Source organism: Taudactylus pleione, unplaced genomic scaffold (assembly GCF_031769625.1).
Source record: "Taudactylus pleione unplaced genomic scaffold, aTauple2 ptg000070l, whole genome shotgun sequence".
Lineage (NCBI taxonomy): Eukaryota > Metazoa > Chordata > Amphibia > Anura > Myobatrachidae > Taudactylus > Taudactylus pleione.
In genome coordinates this window covers 16,630,534-16,637,593 of record NW_028284472.1, presented here as the reverse complement: position 1 = coordinate 16,637,593, position 7,060 = coordinate 16,630,534, and the positions used below count along the sequence as shown (strand labels likewise).

At 35.7% G+C, this 7,060-nt stretch overlaps 1 non-coding gene across 1 annotated transcript; it reads right to left on the bottom strand.

The window, feature by feature from the left end:
- Positions 1–2,372: 2,372 nt before the first annotated feature.
- On the bottom strand, positions 2,373–2,458 carry TRNAR-UCU (transfer RNA arginine (anticodon UCU)). Its single transcript is given in 2 exon segments — positions 2,373–2,408; positions 2,422–2,458. It is a non-coding gene; the product is annotated as a tRNA-Arg (tRNA).
- Positions 2,459–7,060: the final 4,602 nt, after the last annotated feature.

Here is a 7,060-nt window from a genome sequence, read left to right as displayed (position 1 = left end):
CTCCCAAATGCAAAAACAGCTATATCTGAGTCTTCGTCTTTCTGATATTTGGTACAAGTCCTATTTTAAGTATGCGGATTTAGTGACATAATTTGTGGTACACAATTAATGACTGTAGGGAGACATTTTTTTATGATGTTTTAGAATACATACCACTCAATCTGAGCAAGGCTAGTTGAGTAGAGATAAAAGTGTTTTCAAAACACCAATTACTGATTTAAAGGAAACTGAAATTACATTGTAACTTGTGATCTTACTTTGAAAGGGACTTTCCAGTCAACAACCGATCATTATATTGTTTATGTAGTATAAGGATCTCCAAACTCCAATCATATTGTTATGAAAAGTTGTATGTAAATCCTAATTATTTGCATTTAAATCTAACGAACGACTCTGGTGGGACTCAAACCCACAACCTTTGAATAACTACAACCAACTAGAAGTCAAAAGCACAATCCATCGCGCCACAGATCCCCAGGCGATTTAAGCGCTTGGTTCGACTGTAGCACTTGTAGAATGCATAGAGTGGCAAAGGAATCTGAAATTACATTGCAACTTGTGATCTTACTTTGAAAGGGACTTTCCAGTCAACAACCGATCATTATATTGTTTATGTAGTATAAGGATCTCCAATCTCCAATCATATTGTTATGAAAAGTTGTATGTAAATCCTAATTATTTGCATTTAAAACTAAAGAACAACTCTGGTGGGACTCAAACCCACAACCTTTGAATAACTACAACCAACTACAAGTCCAATGCGCTATACATTGCGCCACAGAGTTCCTGGTGGTTCAAGCGGTTGGCTCGACTGTAGCACTTGTAGAATACATAGAGTGGCAAAGGAGTGTCAGATATTTACAATAGTTCTCCCAAATGCAAAAACAGCTATATCTGAGTCTTCCTCTTGCTGATATTTGGTGCAAGTCCTATTTTAAGTATGCGGATTTAGTGACATAATTTGTGGTACACAATTAATGACTGTAAGGAGACATTGTTTATGATGTTTTAGAATACATACCACTCAATCTGAGCAAGGCTAGTTGAGTAGAGATAAAAGTGTTTTCAAAACACCAATTACTGATTTAAAGGAATCTGAAATTACATTGTAACTTGTGATCTTACTTTGAAAGGGACTTTCCAGTCAACAACCGATGATTATATTGTTTATGTAGTATAAGGATCTCCAAACTCCAATCATATTGTTATGAAAAGTTGTATGTAAATCCTAATAATTTGCATTTAAAGCTAACGAACGACTCTGGTGGGATGCAAACCCACAACCTTTGAATAACTACAACCAACTAGAAGTCCAATGTGCTACCCATTGCGACACAGGGCCCCTGGCGGTTTAAGCGCTTGGTTCAACTGTAGCACTTGTAGAATACATAGAGTGGCAAAGGAGTGTCAGATATTTACAATAGTTCTCCCAAATGCAAAAACAGTTATATCTGAGTCTTCCTCTTGCTGATAATTGGTGCAAGTCCTATTTTAAGTATGTGGATTTAGTGACATAATTTGTGGTACACAATTAAGGACTGTAGGGAGACATTTTTTTACGATGTTTTAGAATACATACCACTCAATCTGAGCAAGGCTAGTTGAGTAGAGACAAAAGAGTTTTCAAAACACCACTTACTTGTTTAAAGGAATCTGAAATTACATTGTATCTTGTGATCTAACTTTGAAATGGACTTTCCAGTGAACAACCGATCATTATATTGTTTATGTAGTATAAGGATCTCCAATCTCCAATCATACTGTTATGAAAAGTTGAATGTAAATCCTAATTATTTGCAATTAAAACTAAAGAACAACTCTGGTGGGACTCAAACTCACAACATTTGAATAACTATAACCAACTAGAAGTCCAATGCGCTATCCATTGCGCCACAGAGCCCCTGGCAGTTTAAGCGCTTGGTTTGACGATAGCACTTGCAGAATACATAGAGTGGCAAAGGAGTGTTAGATATTTACAATAGTTCTCGCAAATGCAAAAACAGCTATATCTGAGTCTTCCTCTTGCTGATATTTGGTGCAAGTCCTATTATAAATAAGCAGATATAGTTACATTATTTGTGGTACACAATTAAGGACTGTAGGGAGACATTTTTTTATGATGTTTTAGAATACATACCCCTCAATCTGAGCAAGGCTAGTTGAGTAGAGACAAAAGTATTTTCAAAACAGCAATTACTGGTTTAATGGAATCTGAAGTTACATTGTAACTTGTGATCTTACTTTGAAAGGGACTTTCCAGTGAACAACCGATGATTATATTGTTTATGTAGTATAAGGATCTCCAATCTCCAATCATATTGTAATGAAAAGTTGAATGTAAATCTTAAATATTTGCATTTAAAACTAAAGAATTACTCTGGTGGGACTTGAACCCACAACCATTGAATAACTACAACCAACTAGAAATCCAATACGCTTTCCATTGCGCCACAGAGCCCCCGGTAGTTTTAGCGCTTGGTTCGACTGTAGCACTTGTAGAATACATAGAGTGGCAAAGGAATGTCAGATATTTACAATAGTTCTCCCAAATGCAAAAACAGCTATATCTGAGTCTTCCTCTTGCTGATATTTGGTGTAAATCCTAGTTTAAGTATGCGGATTTAGTGACATAATTTGTGGTACACAATTAAGGACTGTAGGGAGACATTTTTTTATGCTGTTTTAGAATACATACCCTTCAATCTGAGCAAGGCTAGTTGAGCAGAGACAAAAGTATTTTCAAAACACCAATTACTGGTTTAAAGGAATCTGAAATTACATTGTAACTTGTGATCTAACTTTGAAAGGGACTTTCCAGTCAAAAACCGATCATTATATTGCTTATGTAGTATAAGGATTTCCAATCTCCAATCATATTGTTATGAAAAGTTGAATGTAAATCCTAAATATTTGCATTTAAAATTAAAGAACAAATCTGGTGGGACTCGAGCCCACAACTTTTGGATAACTACAACCAACTAGAAGTCTAACATGCAATCCATTGCGCCACAGCGCCCCTGGCAGTTTAAGCGCTTGGTTCGACTGTAGCACTTGTAGAATACATAGAGTGGCAAAGGAGGGTCAGATATTTACAATAGATCTCCCAAATGCAAAAACAGCTATATCTGAGTCTTCCTCTTGCTGATATTTGGTGCAAGTCCTATTTTAAGTATGCGGATTTAGTGACATAATTTGTGGTACATAATTAAGGACTGTAGGGAGACTTTTTTTATTATGTTTTAGAATACATACCCCTCAATCTGAGCAAGGCTAGATGAGTAGAGACAAAAGAGTTTTCAAAACACCATTTACTGGTTTAAAGGAATCTGAAATTACAATGTAACTTGTGATCTAACTTTGAAAGGGACTTTCCAGTGAACAACCGATCATTATATTGTTTATGTAGTATTAGGATCTCCAATCTCCAATCATACTGTTATGAAAAGTCGAATGTAAATCCTGATTATTTGCAATTAAAACTAAAGAATGACTCTGGTGGGACTCAAACTCACAACCTTTGAATAACTATAACCAACTAGAAGTCCAATGTGCTATCTATTGTACCACAGAGCCCCTGGCAGTTTATGTGCTTGGTTTGACTGTAGCACTTGTAGAATACATAGAGTGGCAAAGGAGTGTTAGATATTTACAATAGTTCTCGCAAATGCAAAAACAGCTATATCTGAGTCTTCCTCTTGCTGATATTTGGTGCAATTCCTATTTTAAATATGAAGATATAGTGACATAATTTGTGGTACACAATTAAGGACTGTAGGGAGACATTTTTTTATGATGTTTTAGAATACATACCCCTCAATCTGAGCAAGGCTAGTTGAGTAGAGACAAAAGTATTTTCAAAACACCAATTACCTGTTTAAAGGAATCTGAAATTACATTGTAACTTGTGATCTTACTTTGAAAGGGACTTTCCAGTGAACAACCAATCATTATATTGTTTATGTAGTATAAGGATCTCCTATCTCCAATCATACTGTTATGAAAAGTTGAATGTAAATCCTAATTATTTGCAATTAAAACTAAAGAACAACTCTGGTGGGACACAAACTCACAACCTTTGAATAACTATAACCAACTAGAAGACCACTGCGCTATCTATTGCGCCATAGAGCACCTGGCAGTTTACGCGCTTGGTTTTACTGTAGCACTTGTAGAAAACATAGAGTGGCAAAGGAGTGTTAGATATTTAAAATAGTTCTCGCAAATGCAAAATCAGCTATATCTGAGTCTTCCTCTTGCTGATATTTGGTGAAAGTCTTATTTTAAATATGCAGATATAGTGACATAATTTGTGGTACACAATCAAGGACTGTAGGGAGACATTTTTTTATGATGTTTTAGAATACATACCCCTCAATCTGAGCAAGGCTAGTTGAGTAGAGACAAAAGTATTTTCAAAACACCAATTACTGGTTTAAAGGAATCTGAAATTACATTGTAACTTGTGATCTTACTTTGAAAGGTGACTTTCCAGTCAAAAACCGATCATTATATTGTTTATGTAGTATAAGGATTTCCAATCTCCGATCATATTGCTATGAAAAGATGTATGTAAATCCTATTTATTTGCAATTAAAACTGAAGAAAGACTCTGGTGGGACTCAAACTCACAACCTTTGAATAACTATAACCAACTAGAAGCCCAATGCGCTATACATTGCATCACAGAGCCCCTGGCGTTTTAAGGGCTTGGTTTGACTGTAGCACTTGTAGAATACATAGAGTGGCAAAGGAGTGTCAGATATTTACAATAGTTCTCCCAAATGCAAAAACAGCTATATCTGAGTCTTCCTCTTGCTGATATTTGGTGCAAGTCCTATTTTAAGTATGCGGATTTAGTGACATAATTTGTGGTACACAATTAAGGACTGTAGGGAGACATTTTTTATGATGTTTTAGAATACATACCCCTCAATCTGAGCAAGGCTAGTTGAGTAGAGACAAAAGTGTTTTCAAAACACCAATTACTGGTTTAACGGAATCTGAAATTACATTGTAAATTGTGATCTTACTTTGAAAGGGACTTTCCAGTCAACAATCAATCATTATATTGTTTATGTAGTATAAGGATCTCCAATCTCCAATCATATTGTTATGAAAAGTTGTATGCAAAAAATAAATATTTGCATTTCAAACTAAAGAACGACCATGGCTGGACTCAAACCCATAACCTTTGAATAATTACAACAAACTAGAAGTCCAATGCGCTATCCAGTGCGTCACAGAGCCCCTGGTGATTTTAGCATTTGGTTCGACTACAGCACTTGTAGAATACATAGAGTTGCAAAGGAGTGTCAGAAATTTACAATAGTTCTCCCAAATGCAAAAACAGCTATATCTGAGTCTTCCTCTTGCTGATATTTGGTGCAAGTCCTATTTTAAGTATGCGGATTTAGTGACATAATTTGTGGTACACAATTAAGGACTGTAGGGAGACATTTCTTTTATGATGTTTTATAATACATATCCCTCAATCTGAGCAAGGCTAGTAGAGTAGAAACAAAAGTGTTTTCAAAACACCATTAACTGGTTTAAAGGAATCTGAAATTACATTGTAATTTGTGAATTTGTGATCTAACTTTGAAAGGTATTTTCCAGTCAACAACCGATCATTATATTGTTTATGTAGTATAAGGGTCTCCAATCTCCAATCATATTGTTTTGAATAGTTGTATGTAAAGCTTAAATATTAGCATTTGAAACTAAATAATGACTCTGGTGGGGCTTGAACCAACAGCCTTTTAACAACTGTAACTGATTAGAAGCCCAATGCGCTATCCATTGTGCCACAGCCATCCTGACAATTTAAATGCTGTCTCCCAAATGTTGTTTAAATGCTGTCTCCCAAATGCAAAAACAGCCATGTCTGAGTCTTCCTCCTGTTGATATTTGGTACAAGTCCTATTTTAATATTCGGATTTAGTGACATAATTTGTGATACATAATTAAGGATTGTAGGGAGACATATTTTTATGATGTTTTAGAATACATACCCCTTAATCTGAGTAAAGCTAGCTGAGTAGAGACAAAATTGTTTTCTAAACATCAATTACTGGTTTAAAGGAATTTAAATTGAATTGTAACTTGTGATGTTACTTTGAAAGGGACTTTCCAGTCAACAACCGATCATTATTTTGTTTATGTAGTATAAGGGTTTCCAATTTCCAATCATAATGTTATGAATAGTTTGAGGTAAATCTTAAATATTTGCATTTAAAACTAAGTAACAACTTTGGTGGGACTTGAACCCACAACCTTTGAATAACTACAACCAGCTAAAAGTCCAATGCGCTATCCATTGCGCCACAGAGCCCAAGTTATACTTATTTACAGCAGTTCTCCCAAATGCTATAGCAGCCATGTCTAATTTTTCCTACAGCTGATTTTGTCTGCAAGTTGTATTTCAAGTAAAAGGATTTAGTGTCGTCATTTGTTGTACCCAGTTAAGGATTGTATTGAAATAAATATTATTTTTTATAATGTTTTAGTATAGATACTCCTTAATATCAGCACAGCTAGTTGTGTAGAGACAACAGAGAATTACAGTAGGTTGCTCGTTAAATACCGTAGAACAAAAATCATTTTTTGATCACTAGTCATTGGTTTAGACTTTAGAGGAATCTGATATTACATTGCATACAATTACATAAAATTGCAATATTATTATTTTTTTATTTTTGGGCTGCTTTCCAGTGTGGAAGTTCATCTTAATTTATACTACACAGCTGCATTAAGGACAGGTGTTGGTCCCTCTCTGAATATGGACTATACTGAATGCGAAGAGGAGGTGCAAAGGATTATACTGCCAGAGCTAGTACACAGGGAACCGGTATAAAATACCGGCGATTATAATGCAGACACCGGAAGACAGAACACTGAAGATCCCAATAGGGGTGGTAAGTATACTATCCCTACCCCTAACCCTCCCTCTTTGGTGCCTAACTCTAACCTCCCCACACTAGTGCCTAGCCATAACCTCTCCTTGGGGGTGCCTAACCCTAACCTCCCCTCCCAGTAGCCTATCCCTAACCCTCCCTGGGGG